The sequence below is a fragment of the Haliaeetus leucocephalus genome, unplaced genomic scaffold (genome assembly GCF_000737465.1).
Source record: "Haliaeetus leucocephalus isolate CR32 unplaced genomic scaffold, Haliaeetus_leucocephalus-4.0 Scaffold932, whole genome shotgun sequence".
Classification (NCBI taxonomy): domain Eukaryota; kingdom Metazoa; phylum Chordata; class Aves; order Accipitriformes; family Accipitridae; genus Haliaeetus; species Haliaeetus leucocephalus.
Window position 1 is genome coordinate 5,274,138 of NW_010973368.1, and position 26,086 is coordinate 5,300,223.

The window sequence follows — 26,086 nt, forward strand, 5'->3', positions numbered from 1 at the left end:
GGGATGGCAGGGTTAAAGGTGAGGCATTGGTCGCACTGTGAGGCTACCCAGAGAGCACTTGCTCCCGTTCTCCCTCTACTCGATGTCTTTCCTGCTGTTGTGAACCACTTCTAAGGAGGGGAAGAGTCCCATGGGGATGGAAAAGAAGATAACTGGGCAAGAGGATGATGTTTGCTGGTAGCTGAAGGGGGATGAGGAGAGGAAGAACTCTCCAGTGGGGTAACTGTCTGATGGGACTGGCTGCATCTGCAGAGCAGGGAGGTGCTGGCTTCATTTCAGTCTGCTGTTGCAGTCCATTTTTTTTTTTCCCAATAATGTGTTAATTAAACATTGATTTCAGGGGAGAAAGGAATCTGCTTGGACTGCAGAAACTAAATGGAGTGTGGAGGAACGGGATCTGGTGAGGAATGTGTGGAAGGACCTTCTGTCAGCTGTCTTCATGACCAGTCATGGAGGGAAGCAAGGAAAGGGCTGGAGAAAAACCTGTTCACCTTAAGCTTAGAGTCTTTCACTCATTTTAAGGGGGAATCTTGTTCCTTCTGTAACTGCACAGTTTTCAACTGATGCATGCTGAGGAATTACCGGGTGGCCAACTGTATTTTCTTATAAAATATAAGTAATGAAATACTTCATTTTTATTAAAAAGCAAAATGGAAAAGAGATTTTTTCAAGGTATGTTAGTGTTCAAGAGGTTTTCTGTTCAGTTTGGCACTCTCCTGATTTTCTACTCTTGTAGTTACTGTGGTATCTATAAATTAATTAAGCTGTGGTGCAAGTTAAGGCACCAGTCATAATGGCGTAGTTGCTCTCATTACTTGCAGATATCTAGTAGCTCAACTGACCTTCATTTACTGCATGTGGATAAGTCAGTCACTGAACATGGGCATGACTGTGATGTGCACATTTAACATTTTCTCTTCTGGTCCTTAGAGCACTGGAAGGTGAGACAAGACTGTGATATCTCCCTCCCTTGCTTGGTTGAACTCTCTGCTGTTCATTAGACTGGAAGAGCCAGTGGGAGGCTATGCTGCCCTCCTTTTGTGCTTCCAGGTGTTAGGGACGCATAGGGAAGATAAGAGTCCTTGCTTTTAGTCTGAGATCTTATCTGGAGTAAACCTCTCTGCTGATGTGAGCAATATATTCTTACGGCATTAAACAGTTTGATTTGAATTATTTTGACCACTGTGCTTTCTGTCTTCACTAGTTCTGGGAAATAATGGGGAGGAGGGAATAACCTGTCTGACCTTTCTGAGCATTGCGTAAGTCTGAAAGTGATCTCGCAAAGATCTCAGTCAGTTCATGGCAATAAGCGAAATGGCAGCATTGTCCTGAGAAGGAACCCATCTTGCCTGCTAAATTCCTTTCTGCACCGTCTGCAATATCAGACTACAGAAGGATCTGCTGCAGCAACAGGATGCATTTGAAGAGGAATGGATTAAGCCATGGAACAACTATTTTCCAGGAAGATTTTTGACCTGTTGATGGCTGGTGAAACCCACAGAATCACAGAATGGTTGAGGTTGGAAGGGACCCCTGGAGGTCATCTGATCCAACTCCCTGCTCAAGCAGGGCCACCTGGAAAAGGTGACCATGTCCAGACAGCTTTTGAATATCTTCAAGGAGGGAGACTCCACAACTTCTGTGGGCAACCTGTTGCCAGAGCTTGGTCACCGTCACAATAGAAGAGTGTTTCCTGATGTTCAAACAAGACCTCCTGTGTTTCAGTTTGTGCTTGTTGCCTCTGGTCCTGTCACTGGGTGCCACCGAAAAGAGCCTGGCTCTGTCACCTTTACAGCCTCCCTTCAGGTATTTATATACATTGATAAGATCCCCCATGAGTCTTTTCTTCTCCAGGCTGAACAGTCCCAGCTCTCCCAGCCTTTCCTCATATGAGACATGCTCTTAATCCTCTTTGTGGCCCTTTGTTGGACTCTCCCCATGATGTCCATCTCTTGTGCTGGGAGGCCCAGAACTGCACGCAGTACTCCAGGTTTGACCTCACCAGTGCCAAGTAGAGGGGAAGGATAAATTATGAGTTCTGTGAAAGGAAAGCTGCATGTATCTGAGAATAGAGTGGAATAGTTCCAGTTGGACAGCACCTACAATGATAATCTAGTCCAACTGCCTGACCACTTCATGGCAGAACAAAAGTTAAAGGATATTAAGGGCATTGTGCAAATGCCTCTGACAGGCATGGGGCATCGACCACCACTTTGGGAAGCCTGTTCCAGTGTTTGGTCACCCTCTCTGTAAAGGATTGTTTCCTAGTGTCTGGTTTGAACCTCCTGATCCATCTTTGAACCATTTCTACACATCCTGTCACTGAATAGCAGGGAGAAGAGATCAGCACCTCCCTCTCCACCTCCCCTCTTCAGGAAGTTGTAGAGAGCAATGAGGTTGCCTCTCAGCCTCCTTTTCTCCAAACTAGACAAACCCCGAGTCCTCAGCTGCTCTCCACAGGACCTGCCTTCCAGCCCTTTCACCAGCTTTGTTGCTCTCCTCTGGATGCATTCAAGTACCTTGACATCTTTCTTAATTTGTGGGAGAGATTCCAGTTTCTTTAATTGTTCTGTTACTATGGCTAGTTACACACTGCAATCTTTTTGTAAACCACGAAGAAAAGAAATTTTAAATTATTGACTGTTTTGACTTTTTTTGGGGGACAGAGATGGGGAATGCAGGAATCCTGTGATGGGACTAAGGCCAACCTTCTCATGGGACTCTGTTTGCCTGATATTGCATTGAAGTCCTGGAATCAGCTGGCTTGTCTGGTCAGCGTATGCAGCACTTTGAAAGAGGGTATGATACAACATAATTTCAGGTGTATGCATTTAAAATACCTGCTACATATCTGGGAATCAAAAGTTAAGCGCTTTATGGGGAAAATACAAGGAAACAAATTGATCTTTGATGTGATTTCATATAAGTAATTACTCAAATACTTATTGAGGGTGTGTCTAACAACAGTGGGCCAAAAGACATAGTTTTGTTGAGCCAAGTCTTAAGGATTTAGCTCAATATAATTAGTTTTTTAAATGTGTCCCTTGTCTTCCTTGTTGGTTGATATGACCTAGTTAATGAGTTGCTAGCAGCTCTGTTTGGTACTAGCTTGGGTCATAGAGTGATGTGGTGCCTGGGATGTTGCAGTACTTTTTTGGCAGTGGATTGTAATTTCATTGAGTGAATGTGTTTTATGAGGCTAGAGTGAGCTACTGTTTTCTTACTAAGATCACAGTGTATCAGATAGAAATGCAGAGTGAAAAGGGAGTAACAAATTGATAGGCTTTTGATAAGACAGTAACTCTTTTTAAGAAGTTTGCCTGAACACAGCAGTTTTTCCTTCCATGCTGTCTTTGCTGCTGATGTGTAACATGAGGCAGGAAGTTGATCTGCTTTCTTGGCACAACATAGGTCATATACCTATTAAACTGGAAAATGGTGTGAATTTGATAAGAAGAAATTTAATAAAGACAAATGAAAAGTACTGCACTTGGGAAGGTGAAATCAAATGTCTACATGTAAAATGGGGGATAACAAGCCAGGCAACAGAACTGCAGAAAGGATCTGGGAGGCACTACAGTGAGTCAGAGACTAAATGTGAGTCAACAGTGTGGTGACGTTGCAAAAAAGCAAATCTCATTTTAGGGTATATTTAACAGGAATGTCACGTGTAGCACACAGGCAGTAGTTTTTCTACTCTAGCAGCCGCTGCTGAAGCCACAGCAGAGCACTGCTTCCAGCGTGAGCAGCAAAACCAGAAATGGTGGAAGGAGATGAGGAGAGGACAGCCAGAGTGGCGAGCACCACCTGCGAGGAGAGGCTCCAAGAACCAGGTTGGTTTAGTCTAGAGAGAAGATTGATGAGGGACGTGAGAAGTCTTCCAATATTTAAAAGCTTGTTTTAAGACGACAGTGATTAATTGTTCTCTGTGTCCACTGGGGATAGGACAAGAACTAATCAGCTTAATTTGTAGCAAGGAAGATGTGGAGATAGGTGCTAGGAAAAGCTTTATGAGTATTTGGATAGTTAAGCACGAAAACAGCTTCCTGAGGGAGGTTGTAGTGCCCTCATCACAGGAAGTTTTAAGAGCAGATGAGACAGAGACACCAAATTTTATCTAGGTTGTTTTATTATAGTTTTGACTGGGTCAGAAGGGGAATGGGCTGCCTCAACTCCTGATGTCTGGTCCCAACATCTCTTGCACTCACTGAAAGGCAGGCTTCTCCCCTTACTGGCTGTTATGGTGGGAGTGTGGGGAGGCAGGGCCAGGGCGAAACACACCCTCTGCAAATGCCCCTGCAGCACCTTCCAAGCCCCTGGCATGATCCAGTTTTACAGTGCATGTCCCAAAAAGGCCTGAGGGAGCTTGTGCATTCGTCAGTGTTGCATTAGCATCCAGCACTGTAAGCCTTTCTATTTCTGCAGATAACAAAGAAGCAGAGGGCTGGTCCAGCTTTTTGCATCCTTGTAACTAGGAAATGGAAGTTATTCAAGACTCTTATCCTGGTTACTGATTAACTGACACTGGGAAGATTTGGAGAAATGATTTGGAGTTGGAAAAGAAGACTTACACTTCTGCTTTCACCTGTTAAAAACCACTGCAGGTTTGTATGGTGTGTCACAGTTACTACAAGAACATTTTTTCTGTGCTCTTCCAACAAATGTAGTGGATGAGGGCAAAGGATTTTCCTCACTGCAACACCTTTTCTTCCAGTTACCTAAAGCAGAGTAGTGTGTATTAGGCATTGCAAGGGGGCACGTTACCACCTAGTGGATTTGAGAAGAGGGATCCTAACACCTGATTCAGTAAAGACATATACTTCAGTACTTGTGAAAGGGGCTCATGGTACTTCCAGAGAGGAGGATGTTACTCGAGGAATAGGGCTCTTCTTCCTGAGTGTTCAGCAAAACTTTTCATTGGCTACTAGAAAGTAATCCAAGACATACTATGTGGTGTGTTACTTCTATCTTTTCCTGAATCTTAGATTTACATGAACAGCCTGTCTGGAGCCAGTCAAGCCTAGGAATGAATTTCTGAGGATCTCCAGTGCAGAGAGCTGGTTCCCCTAACAAACCTCAAAGAAGGAAGTTTCTTCCTTTTCATTTAGCAGAACATCCAGAAACATATGCTTGTTGGGCTTGGCCACTATGTGTGTGCACAGTTTATAATATAACCATTTTCCACCTTCTTACATAAACTTGTAACTTCAGGCTCTTGCCATTTTTCAGAGTGAGTGGAGGATGAAGATGATATCTTCTACTTCTTGGTACTACAAGTGAGTCAGGGTTGACACACAAAAGTAGGAGGCAACAGTTTGTGTGTAGGAAGCTTGTTCTGTCCAAGGAAAATCTAAGGGTTATATGCAGGGTGTTAGTCCTGCTGCACTGCAAGGCTGGTTTCTTCTGGAGCTGAGTTCACACACACTCACCATTTGGAGCATATGGAGAGCTCAGCAGATTCAGGCCTCAAGGGATGACTGGTGAAATGGTCGAAGGTATGTTAGGATGTAATTATTTGTTTATGAGGCCCCATATTGCACCAAGTAAAAATTGTTTATGAACACTGCTGTGAAGTCAGGAGGGAAACATTCGAACCCAAGGAGATAGTAAGATATAACCTAATTATTGTTGTTATTATTATCCCTGCCTATTATGGTAGCACCTACACAATCCTGGTTCAAATGCAGGGCATAAAATGTTCCCTGCCCCAAACAGCTAGCAAGCTAAGGATGAGAGAGAAGACAACAGATGGACACAGATAACTGGGGGAGTACAGAAAAACAAAGATTGGTCAGCAGGATGGGTGGTATGATAGCATGTTGACAGCTTAGCTGTTGTCAGGCTTTCTGTAGGCATGTGGCAAAGGATTACAACAATAATTCAAGCTGCGGCCTTTGCTTTGGTGTTTTTGTGTGTGCATCTTCCATCTGCTTTATTTAAACAGCTTAATTCTCACTTGAGGTTTTTCTGTCCCCAAACTTCCTGTCATTCATCTGATGTAGGTAGGGAGACACACTGGTCCAGCAATGAAGTGTCCACTGCAGTTTTTAAGGGAAGCTGTAGTTTTTTATTAAGCAAAAAGAATGAGACAGTAAGCACAGGATTTTGATGCTGTGTGTTTAAAAGGATACTGGGAAAAGACTGACTGATCTCAGCAGGATGAATATCCAAAGTGGCACATTGCAAGAGGTTTGTTAGTCAAAGTGGTGTCTTACCAAGGTAAGGCAATAGCTATGTAATGCCATTTGTAGGCAACAATTCTGTGCATATAGGTTATGTCCTTGGTGCTGTATATTGGTGAGTGCAAGCATGCCTGAAAGTGTGGAGGGCTCTGATTCAGCTGCACAGCGAGCAGTCATTCCAGACGTGTAGCTGTACCACGCTGCTGGGTAACTTGGGCATGCTTTGCCTTAAGGGCTCTGCCTATGCTAGTGGCTGCATTCACACGTGTGTCTTGTTTTGGGTGTTACCTGGAGAGGGCCACAAAATGCAGGGTGGACATCAAGTAATTTTAGGGTGTCCTTCTTTCTGAATTTGAATTACATCAACTAACTTTTTGTGGTGCTGTGATGTCCTCTCTCTTTTACTGTGTGGTTTGTTATCATGACACAGTATCACACATCAGGCATGTTATAAATGTGTCTCCTATTAAACCTTATGTTGCCAACACCCATCTCCCACTTTGGCCTGCCATGTTATTTATTGTTCAGCAGCCCAGAAGTGACTGTGGGACACTAGATGCAGCTACATGTTGTATATCATGTGTATAATGCGAGTAGTTGAAATGGTCTAAAACTTAAAGCTTGAACTGTCCAGTCAAGTCTTATTTAAGGTATTCTGGGTGAAGTGGTTGCCAGGAATCCTCCAACACAGGCAAACTGCAGAATTATGGGACTATTAGTGCTAGAACACATTTCTGGGGCAAGTTTTTATGGAAAAGGGATTTGGGTGTTTTGGGGTTTATTCCTGGCTCTACTACAGAATTCTGTGTACTTTTGGAAACAAGTAATTAAAAGTACTGTGTTTTTTGGCTCATGTCTCCATGCTTCAGTTTGTCCTTTATGGATGGTGAGATTTCATAGCTGCTTGTAGAGTTTTTTGGTTTGAAGCTGAAGAGTATGGAGGACGAGGACCAAATATTCAGCTCTTCTGAGCTGAACATAGCCAGCTCTCCCAGCTTCTTTGCATATCATGCTCTAGCCCCTAACCATCAGGATGGTTCTTGCATTGGTGAAAGCTAATCATATACTGAACTGTGTTGGCAAAAGCATAGACAGCAGGTCAAGGGATGGGACTATTTCCCCATGCTCAGCACTTGTGGGATTAAGTCTGCCTACTGTGCCCAGTTCTGGGCTGACCAGTGCCAGAAAGACAATGACAAAATGCAGCAAGTCCAGCAAAGAACGACTGAGGAACATTGTTAGTAACTGGCTGCCATTAGGTTGTTGTACCACTGACGACTAGCCTTTGAGTGCAGTGGTCCAGTGAGTTTTCCATGTGCTTTGCAGTACACCTGTCTGGTTCTAGCTGTCTATAAATAATCAAATCATAGAGTATCTTGAGTTGGAAGGGACCCATATGGATCATCGAGTCCAATTCCCTGCTCCTCACAGGATTACCTAAAATTAAACCATATGACTAAGAGTGTCATCCAGATGCTCCTTGAACTCTGACAAGCTTGACGCCCTGACCACTTCCCTGGGGAGCCGTTCCAGTGACAGACTACCCTCTCGATGAAGAATCTTTTCCTAATGTCCAGTCTGAACTTCCACTGATGAAGCTACATACCATTGTTAGTATATTTAGTATTGGAGTATTATTATAGTATTGGAGACTCTTTCAAAATCTGTGCTCTCCTTTTTTTCATTGGGCCTGTCATCTCACCACAGAAGGTGATCTGGCTGACTTTTTTCCCTTGGTAAATCCATGCTGGCTGTTCCCAATCACCTTCTGGTCATTTGTGTGCCTGGAAATGGGTTCCAGGAGGATTTGCTGCATAACCTTCCTTGGGAGAGATGTTAGGCTGACAGGTCTATAATTCCCTGAATCTTCTTTCTTGCCCTTTCTGAAGACAGGTGTGACATTTACCTGTTTCCAGTCATCAGGAGCCTCCTCCAGTCACCATGACCTTTCCAACGTGACCGAGAGTGACCTTACAGTGTCATCAGCCATTGTTGCACCCTCAGTGCTGTTAGGGCATCTTGTCTGGTCCCAGGATTTTGAGTATGCCCAGTTTGCTTAAATAGTCCCTAACTCAGTTGTGTTGTGCTGTGGGTAGTTTTTCAGTCCCCTGGATTATTCCACTGGGCACATGGAACAGGAAGGCTGAGAAGAGTCCTTGCCAGTGAAGACCAAGGCAAAAAAGACATTGAGGACCTAAGTGTTTTCCTTTTACCACTAGTCCCCTGTCCCATTCAGCTTTGGGCCCACAGTTTCCTTAGTCATCCTCTTACTACCAGTGTGCATTTAGAAGTCCTTCTTGCTTTTTTTCACATTTTGTGGATTTTCATGCAATTTCAAGCCTTTCTAATTTTCATCCTGACATGCCAAGGCAGAGTTTCAGTATTCCTCCTGGGGAGCACACCCTCGCTTTCACCTTCCATTCGCTTCCTTTTGTGTTTGAGCTCTGTCAGGAGTTTCCTATTGAGCCACCTGCATCTTTCCACACCCGTTTGGCTTCCCACACATTGAATTGGACTGTTCTTGTGCTTTGCGGAATTTATTCTTTAAGATCAACCAGGTCTCCTGGGCCCCTTTGCTAGATTATCCCATGTAAGTACTCAGTGAATGATTTCTTAAAGCTCTCCAGTGATTATTCTGTCACCATAATTGTGCTGGGAAGATGGTTCTGTTTGTAAACTGATTTATATGTCATTTCAGATTTGGTTGTTGTTCTCTGTAATTTTTGTCTCTCTCCATGTTAAACACATTATACCTTTTCACTCTATTTCCATGTAAGTCTTTTCTGTCTGCTTTATAGCCCCTTTTTGCCGGACTCTGTCCAGATGTTTTCATGCGCTTTATTTGATTTTTTTTAATTGTCTTTTTTTCCTTTTTTTTTCCTGACACCTCCCTTCTTTATACTCTCAGAGGTAAATAATCAAATGGAAAGGGCAGGAGTCACAAACTTTTTTTTTTTCATTCTGCCATTGAGTTATTTCATGACAAAAGCAAATTGCTATCTCTATTTCTTATCTCTAAAATGGGTCTCAAATTCAATAGAAGGAGTTTAAATTCTTTTTGTTGAAGATCATAGACAACAGACCGATTTATTTAATCACATTTAGTACACACCTCATCTTAGGATTGGTTTGAGATTCTGTCCCAAACTGTTCTCTCAGTTAATGGTTGTCAAACTTATCAGCAGATGCTGCCAACCTTCAAAATTCTCTGCTGTGCACCATGTAGCTTTATCCTTAGACTTTTAATAACATTGCTGTTGAAAATCCACCTGAAACGATACTGTGGACTAACTATAGATTAATTGCCAAGACCCTGATGACTGCCACATATTTAGAAACTGAACTAATCCAGTTACATGTTCCGTGTAACAGTGTTGTGAGCCCTTCATGGAGATTCTGTGCCATTGCTCAAAAGAGTAAAGACACAGTGTCCTTGTTTCAACCCCTTCCCCCACAACCCTCCTGTGATTAAAAGAATGGGCATCTATCAATACTCTAGTCCTCCAGACTCTATGGAGAAAAATCCAACTTTATATTGTAATTATATGGAGAGGAGACTAGTTTTAGTGACTATTAATCTATTTAATTATATTACTGTATTCCCCAGTTATACACAAGAATCTTGTTGTGTGTGGTGCTGTCCAAATGTAGAATAAAAGGTTTTCATTCTAAGTGATTTGTGTCTCTAAAGCGTGCCCCTCTGTGGCCTCTAATAAAGATATCTTTCTATAATTGATTGAGCTTCAAGTACTGCACCCAGACAGAATGTCCCGGAAGACTGTAACCTGCAGGAAGAAGTGAGAGAGATGGGTACTTGTTGGTATACTAGCAGCAAACTGTATGATACCAAATTCCTGTGTGCCTTCCCAGTTCAGGTATGCGTTGCAAGGGGCAGAGAGCTTAATTTAGAAAAGTTTCTAGATCAGAAAATTACTTGTACATTCAGACAAGTCTCTTCTGGAACGAATATGATTGGAGAGGGGTATTCTGAGTGCTGTGGAAAGTTGCGATGACAAGGAGTTCACAGGAGGTATCTGGGCGTACACGCAATAGTAAAATACCGGTTAAACCTCTTAGTTCATCTTGTCTGTGTACTAGGCTTTCCCTTGTACTCCCTTTCCTGCGCTAGATGGTTATGGTGAATAGTGGCAGAATATGGTGTGCACCTGTATGTCTGTAAGATCTGGTTTTATTGTAGGCTTGCAGAGAGGGAAGGCAAGACAGGCGAGACAGCCTCTGCTTTACATCTCTGCTGAAGTCAACCACACAGTACTTATTCTAATGCCGTTGGTGTTGTGTCTGATCTCAAACGTGAGCAGACATAGGGCTTAGTAAATTGATGACCTCACTGTCTTCCCATCTTTCTCTTCTGATAACTAGATGGCTAAGAGGCTCAGGCAGGGATAAAGCTGGAAAATGCAAGCTCACCTAAATAAAGCTTGCATTTTGGGTGGCTTAGTATGATTAATTTTGTCCCTGAAGTCCTGGCTTCAAATCCTGGTGAGACCATGAGTGAAAATGGTATGCGAAGGTCTTCAGTTATTCCCTGCTTGGTGTTTATTTCTATGGCAGAAGTAGCCCAGGAAATTTGGTGTATGGCAGGCCTAGGAGAATAAAGAGGATTGTGAGGAAGGGTTGTGGGAGAAGATGGGTCACAGGCTGTTTGGCACACGGCTCTCCCATACATTCCCAAAAGCCAAGCAGGCATGTGCTCAAACACTTGCAAAGTTTGCATGTTTGCACACTCTGGTTGAGCACCCTCCCTGAACTCTCTGCCCATGTGCCAAGATGGCACTTGCTGGCTCCTGCTGTGATAATATCTGCTGGCTTCTGCCTGTACCCAGCACAAGTGAAGCCCTTTGTGGAGCTGAGGCTCATGCTGTGACAGTGTTTTCATAAGGCTCAAACTTTTATTCTCCACCTCGTTCCTTTGAACTCTACCCACCACTCTGTGAATACTAACACCAGCCTATAAATTATCCAGCAGGGCTCTGGCACTTTAGCAGCCTGTGTTTTCAGTGGCGTGCATGCATAATCGATCTGGGAGACTGCCTCTGCTTTTAACTTGGGCATTTGCAGAGACCTTAGACTTTCAGTGTTTCAATCACAGCTGCCTGTAATGTTCATTCACTTCTCTGCCTGCCTTCTCCTCTGCCACCCACCCACACCCCTTTGCATCTGGCAGGGTAGCATGTCATGTCACAGTGTAACCTGCCATAAGTTTGGGGGTCATGCTATAGGCAACCTTCCTATGATGTGCAGGAGCAACAGGGCACTGCAAGCAACTTTGCTGTAGACTGTCATGCATCAGACTTTGAAAAGCTCCATCCTGACTCACTACTTGGGGGTGTGTGTGTGTCTGTGTCCCCTGGTGTGCCTTATTGGTCAGCCTACTGAGCAGGTGCTACTCTCCTTTTCTTCTCTCATTTTCCAGGTGAAACTCTTAGCATCATAAATACTGCCCCTGTGACTCATTGCTCTTAGCTTCTTTAAGTTGCTGGAAAGTTGCCTTACACAGTTGCCTGCTGACTGTCTGTAGAGTTTGAAGAGGTAATGGCTACGCCGGTATTTGGCTGCTGGAGTTGACTCCTCTTGCCTTGGAACTGCTTGGTGTTCTTACCTAGCTCTGTCCATAGCCAAAATGTCTCAGCTGAATCTTTTTTCTTTTCTGTTTCTAGGGATAAGTTGCCCCAGAAAAGTCAGCCCAAACCTTTGTCTGAACTTCAAATGGAGTCAGCCTTGATTATCAAGGCTTCACTTATCTCTTCCCATCAGTTCTTAGTAGGCCACCCTCTTAACACTGGCACATCATAATGCACCCCTGTGAAAAGGTTTGGTAATTGTTTCCTGTATGAGCAGTCAGTTCCCAGTGAAAGATTGTGCTATTTGAGAGGAGGAGGAGACAGGGTATGGTGTTGGTGTGATTGGGAACCAGCAATGCTAGGACTCAAAGGAGCAAATGGGGAAAACAAAAGGAGTCTAATAAATGATTTAACTGTAGAGGTACTGGAGATGTGGTTGGGGCTAACAGCATAGATGACAGTCTGGTAGCAAAAGAAGCGAGTGGAGAATAGGTAAGAAAAGGGAAGTTTTAAGAGTAAGAGAGAGAAAAACGTGAAGAAAATTACCAAGCTTTTGGTGAGGCAAAAGGATGTAGGGAGGTAGGAGAGGCTGGAAGGGAGAGGGACTAGAGAAAAAGTTTTCAACTGAAGAGAGTGAACAAAGAGAGCAGAAGGCAGCTTTCTGATTTATGAAATGTACATCTAACAGAGCTTTGTGTGTGTGCTGACCCTGCTGACATCTGCACAAGAGCCTGGCCAACTTAGCACAGAAAGGGAGAGGGGAGAGCCAGGAGGCATCACTGGAGGTGGTGTCTGAAAGGAGCAAGGTGGGAAAGAAGACGATCTCTGGGAAGGGAGAGAATGCCAGGCAGTGGGTTGGACGTGGGGGAAGTGTGGGGAAATGTGGAAGGGAAAAATTAAGTGACGAGAGGCTCCTTTTGAGGAGGAACAAAATCCCCAAAGAAATGCAACGCTTTTAATATTGTTATGCTTTTATGTAAAAACAACCCCCAAAACATTCAACATGCCTTCCCCCTAGGTGTGTGATTGGAGAGGTAGATTGCAGAATGAATCATAGATGTCTCATGTTTCTAGGGTAGAGTGTGAAAAAGCAGATCGCATACCGTACTGAAATAAGAAAAAAGAGACTGTAGCCAGTATTGACACTGTGTGTTGAATATGTTTTTGTGCCTGATGGGAAATGTGTGTTTATTTGAGGCAGAGGATTTTCAGTGCATGTGTGTTGTTTAAGGAGTGCCCAGCAGCTTCCTTTTACTTAGCTGAAAAAAGAAGTGCTTTCCTTGGGCTCACTTGCCAATATTTGAGTTTCCATATATATTTTTCCTTCCCTATTTGTATGGGTCTAATCCAGCTCAACTAACAGGGGATCTGACTGCTTACAAGAGAAACTTACAGTAAAACTGACTTGACGCAAAATGCTGTTGAATGGAATAAGGATTTAGGTGAAAGGCATTTTCCCTTCTAATCCTTCAGTTCTATTAATTTTAGGTGTTGCTTGTAACAATAGCAAATAAAAAAGTATTCTAATAAAATAATGAATTTTTTTTTTAATTAGTAGTATCCTTTAGTGGAATATAATTTGCCAATGACAACTTACTTTAAGATCCAAGACAAATAGCAAGAAAGCTTTGTAGGTTTTTGTTGTTAATTTTAAATGTGCTTAAAATGAGTGTAAGATCTGTTAAAAAACAAGCGCAAGTTTCTAAATTTTAAAGCCTGCTAGGGAAGAAGATGCCAATTTTTTATTCAGTTGTTATCAACTGCCTTGATCCCACTCACATTTGTGGTGTGGTTTTGGGGTTTCTTTTGTGTGTGTGTGTGTGGGTTGTTGTTGTTTTATTTAATATCAAAGTCTGAGTCTATGGTGAAAAGGTTTGAGGAATCATATCATTTTGGACCACTTAAATTATTGGACAGGCTACTAATTCATAGTGAGGAGAAACACATGGTTCAGCTACACAGAGGATTGCAGGAAATGAAGGACATGGAAAGGCATTGTGAAGAAATGAGGAGGGTGCAGGTTAGTATGGGATAAGGGAATAATGTTCCTTCTTTCATCTCATCTGTTCTTCAGATATTATAGTCTGATGAAGTTCCTGGGAAGGGCTCGATGTGCAGCTTGCAACTGGAAGGACAGAGCATGGATGTATGGAGTAGGGAGGGAGGTTATTGTGGGCACAGCCCCAGGTATGGACTCCAGATAGCATTATTATGGTGTTACTCCTTCATTTCCCACTGTGGGTCTCCGCAGCTCTCTTGTGGAATGTCTGTTGCAGCCAGTTTTGCCCCTCTTTCCTGGGGCTGGCTGCATCTGGTCTTGGTTCATTTCCTTCTCTGGGGGAAACTGTGGAGTCAGCAAGAAGATTCATGCTGGTCCTTGCCACTTTTCTTCTGGATGCTGCTGCTTTTCAAAGTTCCTAGTTACATTTTCTTTGGTTAAAACTAGGAATGAAAAACACACCTTCCATCAAATGACCAGCCTGAGGCTAGAATCTGTAATTGTGTATCCTCATCCCTCCCTGGCTTCTCTGGATGGAGAGGGAGAGTCTTGTGCTTACCCTTGGAAGAGCACAGCTTTCTCTGCTTGTTGCAATAGTGGAAAGTCTCTTGAGGTGACGTTGGCTGGTAATGCCTGCTGGCTGAGATGAGGCGGTAGAAGCTTGCTTTTTGGGAGTTGGTATGGGAGTGGGAAAGGAGTGAGGCCCATCAATTCTGCTGAGGATAATAGGGAAGCATGGAATTGGAATGACTTGGAAATAGTGTGTATGATGCAATTTCTTAGTCTGTGCAACAATTCTGTAAATTTAAAATATAAGATCTACCTGTGACTCCTCCCCTATCTTCTCTGATGAGGGAGGAGAGGAAGTTGAGTATGCAAGGGGACACTGTACATGCAGATTGAGACCTTGAGGACACCAGTGAGCATGTAAGTATGCTCACTGAAAGAAATGAGGCCTACAAGACCAAGAAACGTGTTCTTGAAGCAAGGCTATGGGAAGACTTGAGAGCATACTACCTTCTTCAGCTGAGAGAGCTTTGTCGCACCTGGTGGGATTTTTCTGTGCAAAGTAGTTGGTGAGGCTCCCCAACCTCTCCCTAACAATTGAGATCTGTTTTGTTGATAATAATTAGCTCTGTGCTATCTTATTCCCCTGAATTAGTGGGCATGGTTTGTTTTCATCCCCTTCCTATCCATTTCTTCCATATTGCCCTTCCTTCTGCATGAACAAAAACCAATGTGAAGCGATGAGGGCAATAACGGTCTCTCTTCTGGAGATAGCAGGCGTTCACTGTATTCTGACAGGGAAGGCTCATGCAGAGTTATTGGTTCACACATTGAGCTGGTGGCTTAAAGAATTAACAGCTGACCATCCCAGAGGAGAAGGAACAGGGCATGCCTTTTTGCCAGCAGTGCAGCTGCTTTTGCATTGGTAGTGGCTAGATGAAGTGGACTTCAGCTGAGCACGTCTCCTGTTTCTTTGAGAGAGAGGGGAGACACTTTGGATTTGTCTGAGCTCTCCTTGGGTGTCAGCTGTTGAAATATGTGGTGGTGAATTATACACATGCAAGATGTATGAAGTGAAGTTGAACTAGATACTTGTCATATTGTTCTCTGGTTTCCATGTTTCTCTAGCCAAATGTTTCCTTTTGCTGAGGGTTGCCCTGCCTGTAGCATGTTGTTCTTCTCATCTGAGGCTCAAATGACACTTGCTTTCTTAGCACTGCACCAAGACAAAGACATTTTGCTTCACTAGGGACTATGGTGCAACATCTACTGGGGCTAATGAAGTCAGACTGTGTGAGAAGAAAACATATGATCCTCCCTTCAGTTCCTGTGAGATATATCATCTAAAGAAGTATAAGGAGAAGCCAGCAGAGCCTTCATAGTAAAAGCCACACTAGAGTGTGCCACCCTCAAAAGCAGAAGAAGTTTCTTCCCTGCCATCTGCTGGGTTTTTTTGTGTTCCTGTGTCATGCTTGCAGTCCTTCATCTGTTCAAGGTCTTAAAAACTTTTTCCACCTGGTCTTTCTGCTGTGGGCACAGTGCCAAAGGGCAGACCTGATTAGTGTACAGGGTCACCCCAGGAGACCTGGGTTAAGACTTAACCCAAGTCCCAGGCACAGCACATTTGATGAGCTGTGCTTTTCCCTAAGGGGCTTTTTTTCCCCATCTCACAAAACAGCTCTTGCAGATTGGTGTGACTGATGATGTCCACTCAGGAGAAGCAAATGGTTTGAAGTCAAACAGGTTGGCATGGATAGATGCAGAAGTGTTTTGGGATGGAGCCAGACAGTGAAATAGAAAGGCTTCAGGCTGTGTCTGCCATCAGTTAAGGGCCTGGGAGCTGTGGGTCAGCGCAGCTTCTTTTTGAATTGTAGACCTTGATTTTCACTGTGGTGCTGTGGCTAATTGATTTATGTTGTTATGGCCATGTTGTGTGTCACCTTGCCTGATCTGCCTTCACTGGGTATCCCTCATTTCCCAGCCTTTTTAATCACATTGAGAGTTGCCTTCTTTCTCAGACTGACCTAGTGTTTATGTACAACAAATAGAGGAGGACGGAGTAGTGATGGTGAAATTGGGCAGCATGAACCAACCCTCTAAGTAGAGGGGAAGAGTGTGTTTCCTTGGGCTGAGCTTCTGTTTTGCCTTTTCTCCTGCTGGTCACTCCTTCACTGACAGTCCTCTGTGGTATTGTCTCCTTTAATCCTTGTGCAGCAAAGGTTAATGTTAATGCTGTGTGTGAGGGAAGGAGTCCCTGCTGGCACAGGAAAAGAATCATTTAATAAAAAAGTAATCATTGATCAGTGGCTCCAATCTGTCAAAGGTCGCTTATTGATCCATCTGTCATTGTGAGTCAGGCCCTCTGTTTTAATGACCTAATTCCCAGGTAAGTTTCTCTGTTATTTGGTGAAAGTAGTGCTAGGAAACCCTGTCTCTTACAGGAATGACACTCTTGGCATGTCATGCCAGGCAAAAAAAAGCCTTGCAGTAGTCTCAGCTATCCATGCTTTAAAGTTCTCCTAGTCCTGCTTGTTTTGTACATTTGCTATCTCAAGAAAACCAAAAGTTGCAAGGATCATGGAGGTTATATGTTCTTTTGCTGCTGGGGAAGTCTCTTCAGGCCAGAAGTGAAGTACAGTAACAAGGGGTAATGCAGAGGAAGGTAAGACACTTGTGAAGCTGTAATTGTTCCTTGTGCCCTAATTTAGTTTGAAAGAAGTAAGGACAAATATGAGGAGGCTTCAGATCATCGAATTCTGTTAAAAGAATCAAATTTTGTTAAAAGTGTCTGGCAGGCATTCCTCTTCATTCTGGCCCTCTGATAGTGGTAGTAGAGCACACAATGAGATATAAAGATGTCACATTTTTGAGTGGTTACAGAGGAATTCAAGAGCAGCATGTAATCCGCTCACTGCAAGGGATAGCATTCACCAGCACTTCTAATATGATATCCCATTGGAAACCTCCTGAGATGTAAAAATCCTATGGGCTCAACTAGCTGTGGTGCTTGTAGGAAGGTAAGTTTTACAGCATTCTCTGCAAATCCTACCCAGATGCTGGTTGCCAAAGGCTGCTGCACCTGGATGGGAGCATTCCCACTTGCCATGTCTCTCACTTGTACCCTGTTCCCATACAGCACAAAAATGCATAATCCAGTCTTTTGCATAGAGTCTTTTTATAGGCATACTAAAAGTGGCATTAAAAATATAGGTCTTAATGTATCCTTTGCTGCAAATGCTGCTACATGTAATATTCATATTGTTCTAGAGTGCATGTGTACAGGTAAGGTGGGTAGCTCAAAAAGGCGCATCTGAATGGAAGGAGCAAGAGGAATCTAGGCCAGAAGGGCTGTAGCATAAATTGACGGCAGTGGAAACTGACATGACATTTCATGACATGATGTTGTAAAGTTAATAAACAGGCTTTATGTCTTTATCTACAATCGCAGTTCCTGAAACAGGATGCAGAGGGTTGTTCTGAACCAGAACAGGAGGATGCTGGACTGGAGATGAAAAGTGTGAGTTTCTGTGGCAGTTTGCATCTGCTGTGGGGTAGGCATCCTTGAGGCTTTGTCCTGTGCTCCAGATCCCAGCAGAACACAGAGGAAGTTCACATGTCTTTCGGAAATGCCCAGGTTAAACTTCAGGAAAAAAGAGCAGCTCAAAATTCCATCTTCAGGGCTTGTTGGTGTCTTTGATTATAAAATATGCCTTGCCTTAATTAAGCATCTAAAAAAAAATTTAGGAAAAAAAAAGTATTTTCTAGCATTACTGAAGTCAATGAAAATTGCTTCTGACTTCAGTAGAGCTGAATATTACTTTATTTCCCCTAATTCTTTGGATAACATTAATCACCTTCTTCCGCCAACAAAATATAGACTCTCTACACTAGAACTGTGTGCATCTGAGAAGAACAACAGTAATTGAGGTAGGATCTATCATCTGCTGTAACCGTGACTTCTGGCCTTTCCTGTTGTCTTGATGGAGTAATGAACATCTCTGCTTTGTTTCTTTGCACCCTCTTGGCTGCTTTGCTCTTAGAGGCTGATATTTAGCTCCTGAAGCATTTCTCCTTGAATGTCATATACCTCACTGGAATTTCCCAAGATATGTTGTGCAATAGATATATTGATACCCTCTGCAGGCAGGTATGGTTTGTAGAGTTGTATTTTACCATGTGCCATGAGTAAGTGGAGGTCACTGATTTTCTCCTTGTCTCTTGTGGGAGCAGGTGTGTGTGGCAGCTCTCTGATATTCCACAGGGACCAAGCTCTCAAACATCTGGTAGTGTGTGACGGGTGCCTGTGTGTGTGTGTCTGTTTGGGGTCTCTTTGAGCAGACATGTAGAGTTACAGAAAGGCTATAAAATTTCTCTGGGGACTTCATTGCAAGCTGCTGGAGCGATTAATGAATAGCAGCAGGGTGCTACGTGGGTGTTTGCTCCAAGGCTGTCTCTGATTATACAGGACAGGGACTCGCACTTTTTCACACAGAAGAAAAATGAAACAGTAGTATTTTTCTTGGGGATTTTTTTTTTTCTCTTTTAGAGTGAACATGCTGACTTATGGAAGAGGAGTGCTGCTCCTCACTGGTGTGTGGATGTCAGCTGAAGCCTCAGCCTCAGTGCTGTGGTTCACCGCAGACTACATAGGTAAAGGAAGATTTTGGAGAAGGAGGGTCTGCTCTGGCCTCTCTTGGGGTACGTTATTTTCTGTGGTTATTGATGGTCTTGTAACTCTCAAGTGGCAGAGTGGAGTGGAGTCCTTATGTGAGTTATGAAAGGCCATCAATAACTGTTGGAAATAACGTACCAAGAGCTGGTCCCTCTGAAACCCAATTAAAAGCAAAACCTGTTTTTAGTCTTTGAGTTGACAGAGTTTGTGGTTTGGTTAGGTTTTCACTTAAGGTCCTGGAGTGGCCAGGGTCACTGGCTATGCCATGGGAAAAAAACTGCTTTGGAAGATGGCAGAGGGGCAGGCCTGGGAGTGGAAAAGGAAATTAATTCTTTTTATTCTGACAGTTGAGGGGAGGAGGAAAGAGCAAATGAATTCCATGGCCTACAGCACAGAAAGCACAGAAATGTGGATATAAGGTGGTTTGTGGGGTGTGTGACATGAAGGAACACTTATGCTATTTCCTGATGGTACCCAGCTCTGGGGTTCAGGGTCTCCGCCAATGGTGGAGGATAATGTTCATCCTCACAGCATCTGATGCAGGCCAATAAGTAATACTTGTGGAGCTGCCTTAGCAGTACCATCAGCTATCAACACTATAATACATGCTTCTGCAATGATACCTTGGCAGGCCAGGGAAAGAGGAAACAACTGCAACCTTTTTCTTTTTTAAATTAAAAGATATAGCAGATAGTTTGTAGCTACACAATATAACCATTGGCAAAGCAAGTGGGGAATAGGATCCACTACTTCAGCTCTGGACAGCTTTTGATTGCTGAATTACTGTTACCTATAGAGAACCTATGACACAGTTCAGCATTGCCAAATTGGATAGAATTAAGGAGTGGCACCACACATTCTGTCCAGTTTATTTTGAAAGATAGTTGTTGCCATTAAACTAAGTAGAACATCCCATTGATGACATACATTTTAAAATTTTGTGTTGTATTTTTAAAGCTTTTTATAGGCATTAAAAAAAGCCCCCAAACTAATCACAGGACATCTTTAAAATGTCCTGGCCTGTATCATGACCTGTGATCATGGAAGTGTCAGCCTTAATAGCTTTATCCATTCCCCTTCTGTAAAACTGAACTGGTGTTGTTTTAGCCCCTTTCCTGAAGTTGAGGAATTAAATTTTGTGACGCACAGTCAATTGCTTTAGATCAGTGTATGAGGCATCAGTTGGTCTGATGGTCACCATCCTTGTGGATGCTATTAGCTTATGATGAATATGAGGTAACCTAATTTGGCTTAAGCCTTTCTTGTTATGAGCTGAATTAAATTGGATTTTTTGCTGTTGACCAAGATCATAGACCCATGAACCCCTCAGCTGATGGGTTGATGGGTGCTGTCTCGGTAAGCCACAGTGCCTTAACTGTGTGTCTGTGGCCCTAGTATGTTACCCAGACCTCATACTCCTCCATCCAGCACTGCCTGTTCTCCGATATTTTTCCTAGGTTATAGTAGGAGATTTTTGCATCAGAGACTTAGTACAAACAAGCTGTGATTGACCTTTTAAACCAAACAAGCTTGCATGTTTCCAATATGAAGAGACAGCAGACAAGCCTCTGGCTCGAGGCAGAAGATGGAGAAGAAAGGGAGGGATAAATATCAAGAGGAGTAGGAATAAAGAACATGTCCTTGCTATTTGGAGCTGAGAAAAAAAAACAAACTTCTGCTTGCTTTGTCAATATGTCTGACATGTTGCAAGACACTTTGTAGTGGGAGTCTCTGCTCTGTGGAGAGAGGAGGAGGAATGTGCCTGTGTGTATTTATAGACCATAAATATTTGTTTTGTGCAGGTTTTAGATACTCTCTCTCATCTGAAGATCCCCAGAGTTCTTCTCAGACTTGGCATCTGTTCAGCCACGTAGAGGACTTGTGTGCATGTAAAGTCTGCTGTAGGAGTCAGCTCTCCCTTGGGGTAAATGCGCTCTCTTTGGTTACTCCTAAGCAAGGAAGGTTTGAATTTCATCTGGGAGTTCAACAAGATACACTCAATTAATGTCATGTGTGTGCTCTGGCCCTTGCCCATCCTGATTGTTTCGCCCACTTCATCCACATTAGAGACTGCGCTTCTCTGAGGGTATTTTCTAGAGGAAGCTCAATGATCACTGTAGTCTTGTTTTTTAAGGGATTCAATGTATTTTGTTCCTGGAGTTAGGCAGCAGGGCTGACTGGTTGAAGAGCGTGCTGGCTGCACGTGCAGAGGGCAGTTGGTAAGATGGAGCATAGTTGCAGGAAGTGAAATGTGGGTAAAGCAGAGATTGTGTCTTGCCTGTTCCTATGGAAGGGCTTCTAAAAGTCATAGTTATGATCTTGCTTTGAAAGTTGTCTTGAAAGACTGCAACTACAGAGTCTGTTCATGGTTTCTTAGGATAAATGCTTTTTGTCCCTTATCCTCATGTTAAACTATGTTTACTATATTTACTTTGTACCTTTGACTTCTAGTGGTGGTGTGGTGGGTTGACCGTGGCTGGATGCCAGCTCCCCACCAAAACCGCTTTATCACTACCCCTCCTCAACTGGACAGGGGAAAGAAAATATAACAAAAGGCTCATGGGTCGACACAAGGACAGGGAGGGATCACTCACCAGTTGTGGTCATGGGCAAAACCCAGACTCAACTTGGGGAAAAATACCAAAATCAATTTAATTTGTTACCGATCAAATCAGAACAGGATAATGAGAAGTAAAACCAAATCTTAAAAACACTTTCCCCCCCACCTCTCCCTTCTTCCTGGGGTTAACTTTACTCCCAATTTTCTCTACCTTCTCCCCGCCAGCAGCCCAGGGGGATAGGGAATGGGTGTTGTGGTCAGTTCATCACATGTTGTTTCTGCTGCTCCTTGCTCCTCAGGGGCAGGACTCCTCACACTATTCCCCTGCTCCAGCGTGGGGTCCCTCCCATGGGAGATAGTCCTCCACGAAATTCTCCAACGCAAGTCCTTCCCATGGGCTGCAGTCATTCACAAACTGCTCCACCATGGGTCCCTTCCATGGGGTGTAGTCCTTCAGGAACAGACTGCTCCAGCATGGGTCCCCCACAGGGTCACAAGTCCTGCCAGCAAACCTGCTCCAGCGTGGGCTCCTCTCTCCATGGGTCCACAGGTCCTGCCAGGTACATTCTCCAGCATGGGCTTCGCACAGGGTCACAGCCTCCTTTGGGTGCATCCACCCGCTCTGGCATGGGGTCCTCCCCGGGCTGCAGGTGGATATCTGCTCCACTGTTAATCTCTGTGGGCTGCAGGGGACAGCCTGCCTCACCATGGTCTTCACCCCAGGCTGCAGGGGAATCTCTGCTCCAGCGCCTGGAGCACCTCTTCCCCCTCCTTCTTCACTGACCTTGGTGTCTGCAGGGTTGTTCCTCTTACATGTTCTCACTCATCTCTCCAGCTGCAAAATGCGCAGTTTTTTGTCCCCCTTCTTAAATATGTTATCACAGAGGTGCTACCACCATTGCTGATGTGCTTGGCCTTGGACAGCGGTGGGTCCGTCTTGGAGCCGGCTGGCATTGGCTCTGTTGGACACAGGGGAAGCTTCTAGCAGCTTCTCACAGAAGCCTGTAGGCCCCACCCCGCTACCAAAACCTTGCCACGCAAACCTAATACAGGTGTATTCTTTTATCTAGGGACTGATGTTTCTCCAGATCGTGTTAAATGATGACAAAGAAATGCAAAACTGAGTGCTGTGAAGGTGTCCCTGGGCTCTTACCAAATACAGATCAGACGTTTTGGAGTTTACATTTCACCTTTGCATGAGCCCTAGGTCAGGCTGTGTTTCCTGGCTAGGAAAATATTTGAGATCTGAATCAACTGTCAGGTTCTAAGTGCTGAGTGAATGGGAGTAGAATTTCAGGTTTTCTGTTGATGCTTGTATCATTTTTACCTTGCTCTGTGATCCATGGATTTTAAGGCCAAAAGTGGCCATTATAATGATCTACTCCAATTGCCTGTGTAATGGGGGAAGCTGTATGACCTGCAGCATATGCTCATATACAGTGAAGCTGTTTTGAGACTTAAAGCATTTTTGGGAACAGTACACGGGGGACAGTTTCTCTCCCCCACCATCCTTCTGCTTCGTCTTAAAACCTTTCTAATATTTCTTGGCGCTTCGGGGCTCAGACTGTGCCTTCTTGTGTGTTTTTTACAGTATTTACCTTGATCAGGGTAGGAACACAGGGCTGCAGAGGACTTCCTGAGTCCTATGACATGTAGCTGTATATCTTCTAATGAAAATAAACCCCACTAGTTTTGTGATGTCTGCTTCTTTTCTGGGTGGATGGCTATTTCAGAACTTCAGTCTGCTGATTGTTAGAAATGCTATTTTAATTCCCAGTATACACTTACTTATAACCAGTATATACACCTTTGTTCTGATGCCAGTCTTGCTCTTCAGCTTAAATCTCTCTTCTTCCCTGTCCCCAAAGCATTTATAGACAGTATATAGACAGACATCTGTCCTGGCCTTTGTCTTGTTAGGCTAAAAATACCATGTTGTCTTAGTCTCTTCTCGTGAAATAGGCTCTGGGTTGTTTGGCTCATCCTTGGAGGCTTTCTTAAAACTTGCTTAGTCTGGCTTCCTCCTTCACAAGCACAGGAGATCAGAATAGCATGTGCTGTTTCAGAGCAGATCTAACTAGTGTCTGATATGAAGGCTGGAGGAAAGCCTCAGACGTGTTAGGGCCTCTGGGTACTCCTGCAAGACAACTCGTTACCAGGTTTGTGTGCAAATCCACCTGTCAGGAGTCAGCACTGAACCCTCACGTTTTAAATCTCTGCAGAAACATGGCATGGATGATGGATGTTGGTCCTTGTGGCAACATGGACTCAACTCCTGCTCTAGTGGCATTGTTGGGATTTCCTCAGCGCGATAGGTTGGGGATAAGGTGTAACTGGGAAGTCAGATTTAATTCAGAAGCCAGCATGCTGCTGCTTCCTATTAGTGCATCTGTGTTAAGCATCTACCTATTATAATTGCATGGCCAAATTGATTTATGAGGTCAAATAATCAGATAGACAATACACTTAGTACAAAATAGGTCCTCCTTTGGCATAATTGAGGGTAACGCTTTTTTGATAGTATATGGATCTGAACATATCTGCTTTTTGAGAACACTGTATAGTTGTATGTAATACTTCACATATGAACCTGAACATGCCTTACATAAGGATAGATGTGAAATGGTTACATATAAATGCCCTTCTAATGTGAGATTACATATAAAACTATTTGAATCTTATGTTGATAATGAAGAATGAATATAATGAGAATGAAGCCACCATAATCCAAGGGGAAATGATTAGTGACTTGCTACACTGCTTAGACACACGCAAGTCTATGGGGCCGGATGGGATCCACCCAAGGGTACTGAGGGAGCTGGCGGAAGTGCCCACCAAGCCACTTTCCATCATTTATCACCAGTCCTGGCTAACCAGGGAGGTCCCAGTTGACTGGAGGTTAGCAAATGTGATGCCCACCTACAAGAAGGGCCGGAAGGAGGATCCAGGGAACTACAGGCCCATCAGACTGACCTCAGTGCTGGAGAAGGTTATGGAGCAGATCATCGTGAGTGCCATCCCATGGCATGTACAGAACAACCAGGTGATCAGGCCCAGTCAGCGTGGGTTTATGGAAGGCAGGTCCTGCTTGACTAACCTGATCTCCTTCTATGACAAGGTGACCCACTTAGTGGGTAAGGGAAAGGCTGTGGATGCTGTCTACCTAGACTTTAGTAAAGCCTTTGACACCATTTCCCATAGCATTCTCCTGGAGAAACTGGCTGCTTACAGCTTGGATGAGCATACTCTTTGCTGGGTAACAAACTGGCGGGATGGTTGGGCCCAAAGAGTTGTGGTGAAAGGAGCTAAAATCCAGTTGGCTGGTCACAAGTGGTGTTCTGGAGGGCTCAGTTTTGGGGCCAGTTCTGTTTAATATCTTTGTCAATGATCTGGATGAGGGGATCGAGTGCACCCTCAGTAAGTCTGCAGATGACACCAAGTTGGGTGGGAGGGTTGTTCTGCTCAAGGGTAGGAAGGCTCTACAGAGGGATCTGGACAGGCTGGATCGATGGGCCGAGGCCGGTTGTATGAGGTTCGACAAGGCTTAGTACTGGGTCCTGCACTTAGGTCACAACAACTCCATGCGATGGTACAGGCTTGGGGAAGAGTGGCTGGAAAGCTGCCTGGAAGAAAAGGACCTGGGGGTGCTGGTTGACAGCCGGCTGAATGTGAGCCAGCAGTGTGCCCAGGTGGCCAAGAAGGCCAACGGCATCCTGGCCTGCATCAGAAATAGTGTGGCCAGCAGGAGCAAGGAGGTGATTGTCTCCCTGTACTTGGCACTGGTGAGGCCGCACCTCAAATACTGTGTTCGGTTTTGGGCCCCTCACTACAGGAAAAACATTGAGGTGCTGGAGCGTGTCCAGAGAAGGGCAATGAAGCTGGTGGAGGGTCTGGAGCACAAGTCTTATAAGGAGCGACTGAGGGAACTGGGGTTGTTCAGCCTCGAGAAGAGGAGGCTGAGGGGAGACCTTATCACTCTACAACTACCTGAATGGAGGTTGTAGCAAGGTGGGTGTCAGTCTCTTCTCCAAGTAGCAAGTGCTAGGACGAGAGGAAACACTCTCAAGTTGTGGCAGGGGAGGTTTAGATTGGATATTAGGAAAAATTTCTTCACCAAAAGGGTTGTCAAGCATTGGAACAGGATGGCCAGGGAAGTGGTTGAGTCACCATCCCTGGAGGTATTTAAAAGATGTGTAGATGTGGTGCTTAGGGACATGGTTTAGCAGTGGACTTGGTGGTGTTAGGTTTATGGTTGGACTGGATGATTTTAAAGGTCCTTTCCAACTTAAATGATTCTATGAATCTATGATTCTATAATCCTGTTGTGTGTGCATACCACCCTATAGTGTGATAATATAACAGAGAATTTAAGCACCCAAAGTCAGGAAATTGAGAGTTTCTGTTCTTGTAACACTACTAAAAGCTCTTCTCCATATGGTGTGTTTAAGCCATAATTATGATAAAATCCACAGGAAAACACAAAATCTTACATCTGTACTTGGGCCTAATCATGGTTATAGTGGGAACTGGATGTTCCTAGTCTCTGAGTTTCACACAGTTAAATACTGAACATAATAAATACGT